This window comes from Columba livia, chromosome 2, assembly GCF_036013475.1.
Source record: "Columba livia isolate bColLiv1 breed racing homer chromosome 2, bColLiv1.pat.W.v2, whole genome shotgun sequence".
NCBI classification, from domain to species: domain Eukaryota; kingdom Metazoa; phylum Chordata; class Aves; order Columbiformes; family Columbidae; genus Columba; species Columba livia.
In genome coordinates this window covers 152,477,611-152,495,771 of record NC_088603.1, presented here as the reverse complement: position 1 = coordinate 152,495,771, position 18,161 = coordinate 152,477,611, and the positions used below count along the sequence as shown (strand labels likewise).

General features: G+C 40.1%; 1 protein-coding gene across 11 annotated transcripts in view; it reads left to right on the top strand.

The window, feature by feature from the left end:
• The window catches only part of CYRIB (CYFIP related Rac1 interactor B), a 101,801-nt gene that overhangs the window by 44,519 nt on the left and 39,121 nt on the right, over positions 1–18,161 (top strand). For 10 of the 11 annotated variants that reach the window (XM_065054410.1, XM_065054413.1, XM_065054404.1 and 7 more), the window contains one exon: positions 15,149–15,227. The gene's annotated coding sequence lies outside the window, so the exon portion shown is untranslated. Of the gene's footprint in view, positions 1–15,148; positions 15,228–15,302; positions 15,911–18,161 lie in introns of those variants that run through there. The other variant, XM_065054408.1, reaches the window with a different exon arrangement.

Sequence of the window (18,161 nt, the reverse complement as noted above, 5' to 3'; positions counted from 1 at the left end):
ATTGTGTTGAGTAAGCTTGCAAAGTAAAACTGAAACCTGTTTGAGTATATAACAGTAATATATTGACTGACTGTCATGCATTTTGGGTTGAGGGCTGTGTATTCTTGGGATTGGAATTACTCCGAAGCATAGTGATTTGTATGAGTTCTAAAACCTTTAGAATAAAAGAAGGTTGTTGAAAAGTCACAGTGTTGACTCTTACCTGCCAACAAGAAAGATGAGATTGTTTGTAATGGAAGATGGAAGAAAGCTGTAAGTGTATGTATACTAGAAGTGTGCTTGACAGGAAGGACTCCTCTGTGGCAACACAGGTGTTGATGAAAGTTTGACAACGCCAGACTGCTACCTAACCCATAACTACAGCTGCTTTATTGGAACCAGTTACAGTTCTTTTCTCATCTTTCTTCCCCTCTAATTTTTTTATATTTTCTTTATTTTTTTTAATTATTTTTACTTCCCACTTTTTCTTGCTAACTTTTTTTGTGTTGTACAGCAATAAGAGATGTATCTTCCTGTCTCCCCCAGGAGATAATGGGGACAGGTGATAAAGTGGTTAATATTACCTCCTACCACTACCTCTGTCTAGTAGTTCCTTCTCAGCTTAAATAAACTTGCAGCAGTTCTTGTCAATGTTTGTAGTTCATGATGTTCATTTTCAGTTTCAGGTTTTTAAGTCTGTGTATCTCAAGGCTTTTCTTCTGATGGTATGCAGTCTGTAAAGAAGTGACAGTAATTCTTACTAATCCAACTGTGATAAACTGTCGCCACTGACAAGTGACTTATGGGGGACCTCAAAGGGTTATGTCTGTAACCGTCTTATGAAATTCCAGCATCCTTCCTGTTTTTGCATGGATTCTAAGGTCAAAAAAAGCTGGTCATTCAGGCCAACTGACCTTACTGTTGTGGGGAGGAGAAACAGGTGTTGGCCAGGTCTGATAACAGAACAGATCTTTAAGCTAGGAACCACTTAGTGTCTTGCAAATACCTTTTAAAAAATGTCCCTCCTTCAAAGCTGTGAAGGCAAATGCTTTAAGCAAAAGTTTGGAGATAATCCTGTGGTCTTTGTCACAAGTGATCGCTACTGTCAGTGTGCATTCAGAAGTAACATGGGACTGACTGCCTCGACGCCAGCTTTTGATTTATGTGCCTTTGTGCCAGTTTTGTTTAATATTTGTTTTGTATGTACTTTAGGATATAATGGGAGACTCCGCTCACAAGGAGATATTTCATTTGCCCTTTGCACGTGATTTTTCATATAGAAACAAGATTGCTTTTACATTTTGTATGCTGTCTTAACGTAGAAAGAACCAGGAATAACATCTTGATTTTTATCTCCTTTCTACCATGGAAAGGAACAAACTGCCATGACTTTTCTGCCAATAAAGAATACTTTGAGTATAGCTGTATAGAGACAGCGTAAGTAATGTTTTAAAACCAGAAGAACATTATTCTTGACTGACAGAGCAGATATCAGGTCTTGCTTAACTTCCCCTGTTAGTCAAGTAACAGTGGTTAGCTGAAAGCTTGCCTGCACTTAACCTCAATACAATGCAGCTGTATAAATTAATGTTTTGAATAGTTCTGAGTTAAGAGATTTATAAGAACAAGGCTGGCAGCTGTAGATACTTCTTCATTCTCCCTGGCATTTCAGGTAAGTTCAGAGTTGACCTCGTATTTGAATAATTTGCTCATGAAACTTTGGACAAGGACTTGGTTCCATATGCAGAGATTTCTCCCAGAACTGTGTTATTTTGGCCTGGTCTCTTTTCTGCAAGTGATTGGAGGACAAGGGTTTTTTTATGTCTTTCCTAACTACACTGAGCATCTGGGACTGCTTGCTCTCTGCCTTCAGAAATGGAATAAAAAAAATATATATATTATGCATGTGGGCAGGTTTTGGTTTCTCTAACTTACAATAACATCTATTTTAGTCTCTGAGTATCTATTTTGTAAATAGTGAAAAGTAGACTTGGCTAGAATTTTTGAAAGCAGAAATGAAGTCTTAAAGTTCAGTCGCTTCAGAAGTGCTCATTTTTCCTTAAAATATCCAGTTAGGTATTTTTAAAGAGCAAACAGGCCGGGAACACATTTTTATTCTTCAGCACAGGGCTACAGGCTAAAGAAAAGGCTGAAAGCTACGAATTTGCATTCTGGGATTGGTGTTTATAGTAGTGACTTTGAACTGTGTTGCAACACTTTTGAGTGCTTTACTGATTTGAATATTTCTGATAACAGTGCTTGCACATCAGAGAAGCCTGTTGGGAGTAAGTGTGCAGCTTGATGGCAGATGAAATCCATTACTGACGGACTCAAATATCACAAATAGTGACACAAACAATATAACTTAATAAAACCATTGTTAATTAAACTTTCAGAATGTTTTATTGTTAAAACTTCTGGAGAGCTCTGATTTTTGATAAAGTGCAGTGATAAATTAAGATTAAAACCCTAAACTATTATGATGTTCTCTTGTAGAACATCTTTCTGACTGTCAACTTGTGAAAGGTTCTGATGCTGAGCAAAGTTAGATTAATTCCTGTGTAGAAAGAGTGAGTTGTTTAAGGTTCTTTGCTTCGCTCTTTTTCCATTGGAAATATCTAAAGTGATGTAAGATGTGCAATGCATATCTCATAATAAACCATTTTATTCACTTGCTAGGACACACGACTGAACTTTACATGTAAAACTGATAGCATTAAATATTAATTCAATCTAAACTGGGAATTTTCTAACTCTTATTTTGTATATGTGAGACAGCAGCTTTGTGGGAGCCCAGGACAGAGTACAGTGACTCTTGATTGAAAACCTTTTCATGAACAGAAACATTTGGAAGAGTAGATAGATCGGGTATAACCACCAGGGACCTAGTTTCTTCTTTTTTTTTTTTTTTTTTGGTCTTTTGTTTTGGCCCTGTCTGGGCTTGATACACAAGATGGAAAGGAGAAGTGTACTTCTTTTGAACTTCCATGTCATTCTGCATAAACATTACTTAAAGCTACTTGAGTTTGGCTCCTGAGCAAATGATGGCTTTTGCTGTTCATCTGCTCTTACCAGTCATATAAAGGTTTCAAAGAAAATGAACTAAGTACTCTGCTTTTGGCTTTATGGATTATGGGCTTATGACAAAGTAGAAAGAGCTGCAGTTGAAAGGAGGTTGAGAGTCACTGCCCTTAAGTAGTGTAGCTTTTATTGGCTGGTAGAAAGGTTATAACTATGTTTTCTGAAATAAATCTGTTTCAGTGGCTTGGCACTACCTCAGTGTACCTTTTTGGAACAGTGATCCTTGACATCAGTGAGTGCTCAAGCAGCTCTTTCCTGCTATGGGCAGCGCGTGCTCAATGGCAGAAGCCAAATGTCTGTAAAATACTGTTTGATAATTTCTTATGATAATCAAAACTTTGTATGTACAGGGCTTTATGGTAATGAAGAAATTACTTCCTTATAGTTTAATTTCCTGCTGTGCGTTGCTGTCGCAGTGCTGTGTATGTGAGCAACAGCCGTGAATGAGGCTTGAGAAACTGCCTTGCAAATAAGGGCTTTCCTACAACTAACATGAATTAGTTCTTGTCAGTGTCCTTCGTGTTTGGTGCTGTTTTCCAGTATCACCAGGATGTACCACCATCTATGGAAAGTTCTGGATGCCTAAAGCTATGGATTTTGAAGCCACTTCTTATAGGAATGGTACCCCTTATTTGCAGGTTTCAAAGTTGGCAAAGGAAGCACAACTACTAATGCCTCTGCTGTCTATTAAAAAGGTGTCATGGAACAGAGACTTAGAGAGGTACCACCTTTCTGAATGAGCCTTGTTTCCCTACCTAGCTTCTTAAGAAAAATATTTTTCCACAGTTTCGTGAGCTGCTTGATAAATTCTCTGTTACTGTACGTGTTTGCAGTTGTGTCATAAGCGTGGTGTTCGTGATCTTGGAGAATACTCTGGCTGACCAACAAACCAAGAAGCTGGTTGTACTTTTCCAGGGGCAGTTTATTCTTCAGACTCTTGGTATATGAGGTAGGGTAGAATTTGTGAATCTTTGTAGTGGTTTGAGTTGAGCTCTGGATCGTCATCAAGACCACAAACCTATCTTTGAATCATAAGGCTTCCCCATGAGAGCAGTTTTTTTCTATATATTTTATTTTTGTACACCTAGTAGAATGTAAATTGTACTCTTACGCTCATTTTTCATCTTAAAAAGTTGTCCTAATTTAAGTTCAGTGTTCTTTTTTAACAAGTACATTCTAACTAGAAGATGTCTTATGACGCTCTGCTGTAATAATCCAACAAGAACCAATGTTACAGTTCAGTGACCTGAATGAAATTGGTTTTGTTTTTCTCAAGCATGTTTAACATGTGCATCTTTTCCTTCTTTTAATTATGTTTATTTGCAATCTCCATGGAAGGTTAACTTGATCAGCAGTTTGGAACACCTGCATAATGTTTTTTTTGATTCAAAATAGTTTTAATAAAAGATGTTATGGGTAGAACTATAATCCATTTATTGAAGTGCAGTAACTGTTTGTTATGTCCAGGATTAGATTGGAGTGTCTCAAATGATTCGTTAACTTCTTGCTATCTGTAAGGCCCAAGAAGCTTAAGTTTTCAACAGTAGAACAATAGATTTCATTATTTTTCAGGTTGATACATGAGAGTTTAACATCAATATATTTGGCAGGTAGTAATGCAGTATCTGATTTTTGGAGTCTGTACTGCTTCAGCAACTTCTGTTTGTAATGTGGAGTAGTGTGGATATTTCAGAGGTGTTCTGCATGTGTGCTTCACCCAGTGCGTCCTCAGTGACTGCCTTTAGGGTCAATAAAGAGCCTCTTCTGTGCTTATCCCCTTCAAGATTCTTAGTCTAGCAGAATTCAAAGGCTGCACACCTGGCTGAAGTCCTGCTGTGCTTTGCTTCATTACAGATGAGAAACTGAGGTACAGCAGTGTTAATTACCTGAAAGCAAATAGGAAGTCCATAGCTAAAAACTGGGATCACATGTGTTTCTTTAGTTACTGCAGCATTAAACTGAGTATATGTAGTTGAATAACTCCTAATAAAACTTGTTTATAAGGTAGGAGCAAGGTTAGTAATTCCCTGTGAAACTTCTGTAGCTCTTCAGCAATGACACATTGACTGAAAGTATATCCGAGTGAAAACCTTTCATACTTTCAGATCTGGTAGAACTCGGTCATGTTGTGTGGTGTTTTTTCTTCTATTTTTGCTGATATTTGTATTCTTAAGCAAATAACTGAATTTCCACAAACAAAAATATGGGTGATGAAGGCCAAGAAGGCCAACATCCATTTCTAGATTTGGGTGATAAGACATTGGATAAGTTAATATTTGTCTTGTTATTAAATCTTTGAAAGCCAGCTTAGGTTTTATTGAAAGGCAAGCTACTGAAAGCCACTTGATCAGCCAAAGGTGTTTTGCATTGCTCTTATGAAGTTGGCTTGCCTGATTTAGTATGCTTTCTGTGATGCTCATGACAGCACTGGAAGGCAATTTTCTGGTTTAGCCACAGTGACAAGCATATCTTTATTAATGAGATTTATCATTGCGTAAGTCTTCTCGCTTCCTCTGGCTTGTTTTTGTCATATTCCAGTGTTCAGGGATTGCTGGCAAATGTCTGCTGTGTTGGAAAGTTCCTGCTATAGGAGGTTTTGCTATAAGAACACCCATAAATCATCTAGTTCCTTGGCAGTGTCTTTGCCACATGTCCCTGATAAATTGCATAAGTTCATGAGTGGCAATGCAATTAATTCCATAGTAGGTAATGTTTGTTCTAACCCATGATGAGACTCAAACTAAACCCTGTCTATCGTGAAAGTTAAAGACCTTCACTTATTCTGAGACTCCTTACAACAGAGATGATACAGAAGTTTTCAGTAGATGCACTGAGTGAATCTGGGGCCAAGAAGGGTTTAATGGTTTAATCAGTCCTGTTATAGCTTCTGTAGGTTCTATAGGTTATTTAGCTTCTCCAAGTACTCTTAATTGTGTATGTGTGTGTAGCCTTTTCCTGTTGTTAGCCAGACACGTATGTGGCGTACAGCTAATCTGTGCATCTGCACCAAATCCAGCACTCCCTGTGGGCACTGAATCATAGTCCTCAAACAGATGAGTACTCCAGCACCACATGATGGAGCCAGGTCCTTCCTCGAAGGCACGTGTCCATGCTGCGTGTGCACACGCTCTGTTTACACCTTTTGCCAAGCTGGAGCTTGCACTGCACTTCCATTACACAATCCGTATCACACCTTTCCAGATATCGCATTTCTGGAGAGCTCAGGAGTCCCTGCCTTTCATTTTGCTGAACATAAACCTCATACGCTCTGGTTGCCCGATGCGGTAAGGGCCCTGTGGGTTTCTCATGAGGGAGCAGCCTCAAGCACGTTCCGCCTGTAGAGTGACTCTCTTGTCACGTGTTTTAAAAGCACTTTACAAATGGAGTCCCTCATCTAAATTTGGAGATTGTAGAAGCCACGCACCTTAATTTCAAGTCTGGTTACACTTATTAGTGCCATTTATCCCTGTTACTCTACTATTCTTGACATTCGTGGTCCTAGGACTTTGAGTGCCTGAAGGTATGTCCAGTGCTTGTACTAATGGTGCTCTTGTTGCATGTCCTTGCATCCACTTCCAAACTTAATGGTAAGTGGATTAAGGGAATCTGCTACAGCCACATGTCTGGTGCTGGAGTTTTACTTACGTACAGCAACTTTGTGTCTACTGAAATTATGATAAGCGTGATTCTACAATGTGAATTTTATGTTATTATCTGAATTTTATGTCATACAGTGCCTTTGCTTCATGTGTATATTTGAGTTTTGTGGCTGCATTTCTTAATGAAAAAAGGTATTTCAGAATCTGCTAGCCTTCAAGTAAGTCTTTCTAGCTGTATAGTAGGAAAAAAGCTTTGCAGTGTGACAAGTCTCCTAATACAAGTAGGGGTTTTTCCTACCTCACTGCTGTTCCAGCGTGAAGTTTGGTTTGAAAAGGATGAACTGACTCCCTTGTTGCATGTATGTAACTGTTTGAATGCTGGTGTTTGTTATTTCAGTTCAGCAGAAAAATGTAAGACTTGTTCTTAAATGGTTCCTTTGTTACTCCAAATACAGGGTAATATAGAAAAATTGTTGTGCTTCTGTTTTGACTGAGGTTGTCAACAGGCACATTAAATGTAGGAGAAATGCTTTTGGAGATGATGGCATCTGCAAGTACACTTTGAACAAAGACCTTGTGCTCTCTCAGTGCAGACCTAAATGGGAGGATGTGGGAGTGTAAGAGTGGCTTAAAGTTCATCAGATTTCCGGTGCAGAAACAGGAGTCCAGTTGCCTTTCATGTCTCTCTAGTGAGAAGCGGATGTAGAAGCCGAGGTAGGCTGCAGACAACCTTCTGAGAGTGAGACTTCCTACGCAAAGTCTCAAACATGAACTCCGCAGTATCTTTTTTTTTTTTTAGGCAAATATTGGATTCTAAAAAGATCATTCAAACTGTTTTAAGTTAAGAGCTTAAAGTATTTGCACATCAGATAAAGTTAACCACTGTAAACATGTCTAAGAGCTGGAAGTAATGCCTGTGGACTAGTCTCTGTGAACTAGATAACAAGGTTGTGTAAATCCAGCTGATTAGGAAACAGGAAAAAAAATATATATTGACCAGCTATCTAGATCCAGGGGTTCATAGTATCTCTCCTCCCCCTTCAGAAACTCTTTGGCATAATAAACCACTGATTGTAGCATAAAGGAAGCCTTAACTCTAATCTGTATTTGAGGACTCTTGAATTCAGCGTCTGCTTGTAAGCCAGGCTGATGCCTCGCTCAGCTGAAGCTGGGACACTTCATGAATAGAAGTTTAAGGGGTGGATTCAGGAAAGACTAAACACAGCAGAACCTGGTGAGAAGGAATTTTTATGGAGTGTGAAAGTCTTTGGGTTTAGTCTTCGCTTACAATAGATCTCTTTCCGATGGAGATCTTAAAACTGTTCTTGGAGAGTTTGGATATGCACCTTCTGTGTTCTTGTTAACAAGCCTTAAGTTATTGAAGAGTTGACATAGATTGCTTGTACCTTTAACTGCTAAAGCAGGGTCTTCAAAAGCAGTCCTGCTGGTCTGCTGACTGTGGTCACACAGAGACCTTCTTTCCCTTTCTTTCATTGTGCCTCCTTAATTTTTTTCATTGTGCTTCTCTAGAGAGTAGAAAAATGAGGACTGGTCTGATGTTAATTCCTGCTTTCTATAGCGTAATTAAAACCTTTGGTCAGGTGTTGGGTATCCAAGGAGCAGCCATATATTTGAAGAGATATGTAGCATCTGTACTTCAGAATGAAGAAACCTTCCAAGTTGTGCCTGTTTCTCTCTATGGCTAAAAGTTTACAAGTCAAAGTGTACATATCAATAACTTGTTCCTGACATCTGATTGCCAGAATTATCAGAGCTTTTGCAAGGATTGCACATTTCTCACCAACTTTTTGTTCCTCCTTTGTATTGTGTGAAGAACATCCTCACACCAGCAGTAGGAAAAGATTACTCTTGTTTCAGTCTCCGTGTAACTGTACGTACCTGCCCTTTATACCCTGCTATGGAAACCTGTTCCATGACTGATCTGGAGGACACGTTACCTGTGTCCTGCCTCGTCATCTCCGAGCTGAGTCATTCAAAGACTTTAGTCGGTCTCTAAGGAGTAGCTCAGTTTTAAAGGGGAACTGAAGTCCAGCCTCAAATGTATTCTGGACTGCCTGTAGTCAAACAGTCTGTGTTACATTAGTGTATTCAAATGATTGTATACGGTACAGTTGCACTTCCACGTTTGTCTTTGAAACAGAGGAATATGGTCATTGTATGGTTTAACCGAATAGGTGTTTAGCAGTTTTGTTTTTCTCTTTTACGTAAGAGCTGCATTCTTCCTACTGCTGCGCTGCGTTTACAGTAAATATAGGCATAGGTTCCTGCACCCCAAGGTCCCTCCTGGATCTGCAGCACATTCTATTCCCCATTGCAATTAATAAGTAATAAAGCTGGTAAGGGTAGTCATCTTCTAAGACTCAGTCCCTCTGTAATACTGAAAGTTGTTTTGCAAACCTTGATTTTTGAGGGAAGCATGCAACACTACTGAGCTCAAAATATCAAGGCCAGTGTTTGAAAGCTGAGATATGGCACTGACAGGAGAAAAAGTGTTCACGGTTAGAAATCCTTTCTATGACTTTGGAGTAATTAACAGAGGAAAAGCTGGTCAGTATTCTGTTTGGTAAATTATACTTGAATGACATGTGTTGTGTGGGACTGATAATGCTTTAAACCTGTGCCAAAGGTTTGCTGGGGGGACAAGGGAAGGTTATATGTGAATCTTTTTCATCTGTCTTTGCAACTCTTAATTAGCTCTACAATCTTGATTTACACACAAAATGAACTTCTAGTACATGAATACGTTTTGATGCTTTCCAGCTCAAACATATAAGGAAGGTCATATTAAAGTCCTGTAACTGTTGAATGAAGAAAAGTACTAGTTTGATGTTGAAAAGGGTATCTCTTGGGGGCTGTGGTGTTACCTGGAAGGAGAGCTGGGCAATATTCTGGAAGTAAATAGTTTTAACTTTGTAATGTGTCCTAGCATTGTTGTTATTAACTGTATGATGTATAGTTGAAGCTCAAACTATTGAGTTTTAGTATTGTTATTTTGATCTTAAACACTCAGTTTCATTGCTGTCCTGAAAATAAAGGTGTGAGAACTTTTTCAACTGCGTAGAAGTAAACTGCTGGGGATTTTTTAATAGATATCTGACCACCAATTCCTCAAATCACAGGAGAATCTCTTCTTTCTGCTGAAAATTAAAGTTTTGGCAATATATGTTGGTGATGCAAAAAAAAGTAGTCTATTTTCATGAGAGATAAAATATTCAAACAACTTTTGTCAGGGATCTTTGTGAATATTAGTATTTATAGGTTTTCCTGTTTTCGCAGGACACTGGATGTGTTGCTTTCTGCCTCTTTTATAGCTGCCTTACTCTGAACAGTAGCCTGTCAGCAGCTCTGCAGGGATTACTTCGACTGCTCAGTTTGTGTGCTGTCTTATGTCTCGCAACAGAGTTCTTTATAAGCTACCATAAGCCTTCTGACACTTAGTTATCTTTATGGGTATTTATGTGCGTGGTATTTTTTTTTGGTCTACTCTGCTTTTCAGGTATGTCTTAACCTGTTGATGGGCTGTTGTCACTGTTCGTTGCGATCTGTGTTGGGGAGGTTACATCACCTCAAATCCCTGTTGCTGTCTCTCTGCGCTCTCTATGTTTGGGGCTCGGCAAAGTCAAGCACAGGCAAAGATGATGTGTGAAACATGATTTTACATGCAGCTCATATCAGTACAACAGTGTTGGGTACACAAGGTAATGCCAGGTGGAGTTATTCCTAAATGTACTTTAGAAAAAGCTTTTCATTTGAAACAACCTGCATATTAAGTTGTGAAATCTGTTTCTCTGGGCTTTTGAAGATGCTGTGTAAGTTACCAATCACAGAGGAAATGAAATGGCTTCTTAGGCCACCCCAGATGGTCACCTTGGTAGTGTCCTTGGGAGGTGAGTGTCTGCCTGCAGCACAGGTTATTGGGTTGGCCGTTGAGGGTTTGTGCAAAATTTAGGGAAATGCTGCTTTGATCTCTGTTTCCCTCTGCGTCTCAGCCCTGAGTCATCCCTGTTACCTGCTTGTGAAGCCTTACAGCCAGATCCAACACAGGACTCACCTGGGCTGTGAGTGGCAACCTTCCTTTAATGGTGGCAAAAGCTCAAAAATTATTTAAGATAATTTTAAGCCCCTACCTCAAACCTGCTATTTCTGGCAGTAAGTAGCTGTTTTGCCAGTGTTTCAGCAAACTGTATTGCATGGAGTACTCTGAATCTTTCAGTAAAACATGCTGACCCCTGTGTTTACTGGTTTTACCATTCTCTCCTGAGAACCACAGGTACTAATAAACTTCTCAGAAATGTTCTTCCTTGTAGCTCCAATGAGCGCAAAACTTGCAGGCTTGGGAATGGTGACTGTGATTCTGCCTGTTGAAACATGTATGCTAGAGGAAAACAAACACTGTGCGATTCGCAGGAGAGTTTTTGCATCTGTATGTTTAATAGTTTTCTTGAGCATGAATCTTGTGTGGAGAACAAGATTTAATCAGGTGCTGTACTTCAGAGTTTAATTCCACCTTCCCCTTAAGTGACAAAACTAATGAAGTAAGAGATAGTTGCTTAAATGAAGAAGTGAAGTTTCCCTAATTTACCAGTAGCAAGTAAGTTTATTGCCTGCCTTCTTCTTTTGAACTCATCCTGCAAAGCTATACCTACACAATGTGTGGAGGGCAAGCAAGGATACCCTCTGAGAATGAGCTTACTCTGTTGTTCACCTGCTACTCTCGTTAGCCTCTCAAAGGAAGAGTTACTTTGCTCCACAAAGGTCTGCTGAAATAAAGAAAATTAATTTTTGAGCAAATATTGGCTGAAAACTGTGTTGGCAGCTTAGCTTTTCTCAGCTGTGTTATTTATGCTGTAGATTATGGTTTGGGGATCTATTATTTAAAAAAAATAAAGAAGCTGTCTTGACAGGTTTTTTCAACTGAACCAGATTAATCTAGATGATGTATAAGGAATTGTTTCCTTGAAAGCTTAGGAGATCTTCCAAAGGGACTGTGTGTCTGCAGGTCTCTGTTCTGTGCCATGCCAGCACATGGTCCTTCCGATGTCCCACACTGGCCGGCACCTCTGTGCAGCACCTGCTCCTGCCCCAGAAGACTTCATTCTGTGCCCAGCACTGACAGGTTACATAGTTTCTCTGCATATGGATGTTTCCATGATTCCTCCAGTCCATGGTATGTATTGCTGTTCTGCCAGGTTGACATTTTCCCAGGCAGAACTGCTGTCCAGCTGTGCCTGCTGGCACTTGCTTCCCATGCTCACTTGGAGGCTGGTGTGTGGGTATGGGGTATTACTGGGGAGGAGTGACAGCATGGAGGAAACTGAGCAGTCAGGAGGAGGGAGCAATACAGAGCTGTGTGGGACTGGAAGGACAGGTGAGTCTCATGCAGGCTTAGATACTGCTCTTGGGAAGACAAAATCACAGAATAGTTGTGGTTGGAAGGGACCTCTGGAGATCATCTGGTCCAAACCACCTGCTAAAGCAGGTTCACCAGAGCAGATCACACAGGAATGTGTCCAGGTAGGTTTTGAATGTCTCCAGAGAAGGAGACTCCACAGCCTCTCTGGGCAGCCTGTTCCAGGCTTTGGCACCTTCAGAGTAAAGAAGTTTCTCCCCATGTTCAGATGGAACCTCCTGTGCTTCAGTCTGTGCCTGTTGCCCCACATCCTGTCATTGGGCACCACTGAAGAGTCTGGTCCCATCCTCTTGACATCCACCCTTGAGATATTTATAAGCACTGATGAGATTCCCTCTCATCTTCTCCAGGCTGAACAGACCCAGCTATCTCAGTCTCTCCTCATAAGAAAGATGCTCCAGAGCCCTAAACATCTTTGTAGACCTCTGCTGGATTCCCTCCAGTAATTCCTTGTCCTTCTTAAACTGGGGAGCCCAAAACTGGACACAGTACTCCAGGTGCAGCCTCACCAGGGCAGAGTAGAGGGGAAGGAACAGCCTCCCTCAACCTGCTTGTCACACTCTTCCTAATGCACCCCAGATACCATTGGCCTTCTGGGCCACAGGGCATATTGTTGACTCATGGTCAACATGCTGTCAACCAAACTCCCAGATCCTTCCATGCAGTGCTGCTTTCCAGCAGGTCTGCCCCTACCCTGTACTGGTGCCTGGGGTTATTTCTCCCCAGGTGCAGGACCCTGCACTTGCCCTGGTTAAACTTTACCAGGTTCTTCTCTGCCCAGCCTGTCCAGGTCTCGCTGGATGTCAGCACAGCCTCTGGTGTGTCAGCCCTTCCTCCTGGTTTGGTATCATCAGCAAACTTGCAGAGGGTGCACTCAGTCTCTTCATCCAGGTCATTGATGAACAGGTTGAACAGGACTAGACCTGACAGTGACCCCGGGGGACTCCACTAACTACAGGCCTCCAACCAGACTCTGCATCGTTGATCATAATAAGCGTGTAGCGATGAGGAAGTTTAAACATTCAGATTTGGCAGCATGATATGTGAGAAGTGTAACACAAGTTTTCTGTTTAATGAAATGATCCATTGTCCTTGAAAAAAATCCATTCTCTGGAACCGAATAGGAAGTTTTTCATACTGCAGTGTAGCAGGGCTGGAGGAAGTATCTTTGAGCGTGTTGGAGGAAACTGGAGATGTTGCAATTGCATAAATGGTCACTCAGCCAGGAGAGCTTTCAAATCCCTTTGCCAGGCTGTGGACAGTGATGGTGCCGCTCTGCTCAGCAACTTGCCGAGCATCATGCGAGTATAAGACCGTACGGTTTCCATTCAGAAGTCTTTGACTGAATTGTTAACCTTATACAGTTGCTTGGCAAGAGGACCGTGAATGAAAGTGTCTGAAACAGGGTAGTGGAACAATTGTTAAAGCCCGTGCTTTAATGAAGTGGATAAGGTGCCTGGATGGTTTTTAGATTCCATTTTCTCTGGAGGGGGGGTAGGGGTGTGGGGCAGACAAAAAAAACTTGCCAGACACCTGCTTATCTTAGATGCTGCCTTGGCACGAATTGGCAAAAGTTGTCCTTGACTCACATTACTCTCTTTTTGTTTTTGCTTTTGAGCTCTCTGCGACTATTTGCTTTGGTGTAGCTGCGAATAGGATCCCTTGTGGTTTTTGTTAATTAATTTTTGCATAGTAACTCAGAGTCCTTGCCTCCTTCTCTTCTAGCTGCGCTGCTCAGGTCACAAGGTTTTCTTTTGCAGAGGTGGGGGAGGGAATGGGTGGTATCTTTTGATGATAGTTTTCACTGTGACTAAAATCATTCCCAGGCCCTGATACTGCATAGCTCTTCTCTTTCCCTCCCTTCCCAAGCTAGGACAAATCGGTAATACCAATTTCACTGCAAAGCAGCATATTTTTTTGTTAAATGCTTATTAATCAGGATTATTTGATGTAAGTGAAGCTGCCAAGAGCTGATAAATACAAATTAACACTGAATATTTTTTGCCTCTTCAGCTGGACCTGCAATGACGTGACGGGGATTTTTATGCTAAAAACAGATGCATTGCAGAATGTGGTTGACTTTGCTGTATAGGTAGAAACAGAATTGTAGTACAAAATGGGAAGATCACTCTTAAAAAGAAACCTTGGGATGTGATGTATTGACAGGGTGGACTCTGGTATCAGGAACAATACCTGAAGTAGGAGCAATAGTCTTTTACTGGAGGCAGGTTGGTGATAAATACTCAAGTATGTAAAATAGAAGAAATCCCTGAAAAAGAAGCAGCCTATAAAATCCCAAATGGAAGAGGCTTATGAAGCTTTTGCCACAACAGAAAGCTGCCAGTTTTGGCCAGTTCATCATTCGGTTACTGTACTAAAAAAGGTAGAGTGTTTGCATAAACCTCCAAATGAACTTGAAGAACCTTGGGATGTTTGCAGTTTATCTCAGTGCCACGTTTCCATAAGAAATGCTGTTCCGACTGTACAAATACTGATTTTCTAAACTAGAGACTTAGTTTTGAAGCAGGAAATCTTAAGCAATCCTAGAGCAAATTTAGAAAGGTAAAAACTGCCATTGGCCAAATTTGTCTTTAACTGATAAATCAGATTGTAGCCATGAAGCATTTTTTCCTGTGCGCAATATATATGACACTGTAAATAAAACTTGAACCAAAACCTACTTTTTCTGCTGCAGCTATGTGTAACTTGGCTCAGTAATGCAGAGATGTAATGCTCTATTTTCTTGTGCTGTAACTATGTGTGACTTAACTCAGTGGTGGTGAGATGCAGTGCTCTATTTCTGATGCTTGTGATCATGGATAGCTAATTGCCTTCCTGAGTCACAGAAGAGTCTGTAACGATGCCTCTGCATTTGCCTGTAGTGTCGCATCCACAGAACTTCCAGTGGTTTTGAAGTCGGCGTGTTTTATTTGCATTCCTAAAGAATTATGTAGGTTCCTTGGCACTGCAGGGTTAACTTTGATTTACCCCTGGCACTGGATTATGTAATTTAAATACCGTGTATTGTTTGTTTAATGGTTTTCTTCTGTTTGTTCAGATCCTGAAGGCGAGCTGCTGCATTGGCAATCTGAGGAAGGGTCTTCTCTCTTAAGACTGCAAGAAGATACTACCAACTGGTAAACACTTCCTTAGGTGTCTTTGCTTGTAGAATGTTTTATTGTTTTCCATATTTTGTTAGGCTAAGGAGTACAAAGTATTTTGATCTATTGAAAGCACAAGTAGTTCATGCAATGATTTTAAATTAGTTGTAGTTTACCAGACAGAAGGCTCAGTAGCAATGGATAATGTGGGCATTTAACTTGGAATACAAAGTGATTAAGTTTCCACTCTCACAGCAGGAGACAAAAGACTAGCTTTTTTCTGTAGTGGGACATCAAGTATTTTCTCTTTGCATTTTCCACTGAGACTAATACAATGATACTAATGCAACCTTTTATGATACAAAGACAATTTGAAGTGTGATAGTGCAAACACTGAAATTTCAAATCTGATGCTTCAGAGCCTGGAGAAAGAGGAAAAAAGGAAACTTAAAGGAAATGTGGTTTGGAATTTGAACATGGCTACAATGCTAATTTGAATGTCCAGGTGCTTTGGAAGATGCCATTAATGTGCTCATAATTATCATATGAGTGTTCAAGACATAATTTTCACTGAAAGTAATATGTGATTATAAAACTGAGGGTGTATTGTAGTTCACAGGCATTTAAAGTCATCTGTAGGGTGCCTGTAGGTTCATAATGGTGGAAGGATCATCAGTGAAGGACTATGACCACGTAGTAGCAGTTTACCAGCCTATAAGGTAAGACATTGAGCTACACTATGACAAGGAAATATGAGAATTTAGGACCTCTGAATATGTCTTGACATAGCTAAATCACATTGATAGTAAGTAGCAGATTTGCAGCTCACTTTTCAAATGCTTAATGTTGTAAATGAAGTAGTAGTCTCTTGTATGGTGGAAGACATCCACAATGTAAACTAAACAACTCTGTTCCTCTACGATTATACTTTACTACATACCTTCTGTAAAGCTTGAATCCTGACCTTCTGTTTCCTGCTGCCATTTGAGCTGCAGAGCTGAGTAAACTTGTGTCAGGAGAGGGTTCTTAGCTGGGAACAGGCTGATGCAGCTGGGGCCAAGGATAAACTGGAAAGAAGCAGCATCTTAACCAGTAAGGAAACATTAAGTTTTTATGACCCAAATATTTACAGATGCTTTATTAATCTTCACATGCCAGTTAATTTGCCTAAATTTTTTAAGGAATCCAGTATAACTTTATGAAGTTATATTGTGTAGCTGTTGGTAGTAACCAGCATTCACAGGCAATATTGAAATACTTTGTTCTGTTACTCTGCCAGACCTAGATTGACAGGAAAGTTTTGAAGGCTTATAGTGGTCAATAATATGCATCTAGGAGAAATGACACAGTGAATAAAATGTTTCACTTTATGTACAGCTCTTTGTGGGTGATAATTTCAAAACCTTTGTTGCCTGGCTCTGTAAAATTGCAGCTCCTGATGGTAAAATGTGTATGAGACTCCTTCCCAAATACCCACTTTCCAAAGGCATGTCCCTCACTTTACAGGAGAAAGAACCACTGGCATGTAGTATGTCACAACTTGAGGTACCAAGGCACTGCTGTTACCAACACAAGTTTTGACCACATTGTAATTATGCGGTAGTAGTTTTTCGGTTAATTCTCTGGATTATTCTGATACTATTCTGATTATTATGTGAATAAATAACGTATGTCTGTCACTAAATTTGAGTGCATAGCTTGCCCTGTACACCAAATCGAAAAGCTCATTAGCCTAACAGTGAGGGGTCTTCCATCCACTTCCTTGTGTTGGCTTCTCTTCTCACCCTGTCATCCCCCATCTCTCTCTGAGAGAGTTTAACAGGATGGCCATGCTTAGTGAAACCTGGCAATTCTAGAAAGTAGATCTTCGTCTGCAACTGTAGTAAAGAATTTGTTTTAATTCAGCATTTTCTTTAGAACCAAGCAGTGCTCTTCAGCTGAGGGTAGTGCTGCACAAACTTGATTTCACTGTTTCCAGCGCTAACTTTGATCTAGGAAGACATCAACGGAGAGCCTGTTGAGCCACATTTTAGACCTGACTCACATCTCGGCTCAAGCCCCCAAATCTGGGAATATGCTGAAAAGAGAATGTGACATGTGAACACTATATCCCTTGGGTAGAATGTGTCTGGGTCTTGTGTGAGCGGTGCCAAGACAGAAATATTAAACCAGCTGGACCTTGGTGTGCAGACTGGTGCAAATGTTTGTGTAGGACATGTGTGCCTGTTTTATGCAGGTGGTATTTCTTTTGGTTATGATGTTTCAGCTGTCCATTATCACATACACTATAGGACGTATAACATTTTAATGTTTGCCCTATTTTTCTTGTATTAGGTTTTCTTTTTCATTATGTTAACTTACTTGTATGAGATTATTTTTCCAGAGAATCAGTCATTTAGAAAAAGTCTTGCTAATTATCTCCTGCCTTTGCATTTATCTCTGATAATTATTCTTATTTGATAGCTTTATCTTTCATACGCAGCTTGAACTTGTCTACATGCTTGAAGATTTAAAAGTCTTTGTGTGTAACTTAGAATTGTTCCCCTGTAATGATGATGAGATGTTTTGAGCAAACGAATTAACGTGTTGTAGAGTCCCTGTTCCAGCACTGGTACTGCAGTGTTTGTGGATTAACAGTTTCTGCATTTTGTGCTAATTTTAATAAATATGAAAACATATTTAATAAATATGAAACCACCTTTATGTTTGCAAAGTGGAAGCAAATGCATACCTGGCATTTTCTTATTAATTTTGAGAACTCTTTGTTGTGGCTTGTATAGCTCTTACAAGAGTAGCAGTTGTCTGGCTGACACATCTTTAAATGTTCTGCTTCCTTGTGAGGAGAATCTTTAAAATCTCTTTGGGTAACCATTTCAAGCATTTTAGTGGAAATTCCTCAATATGTGCTGAACTCAAAAAAAGCAGGGAGGTTCATTTCTAGTTGTCCCCATACCTGTGTGCCTACGAAAG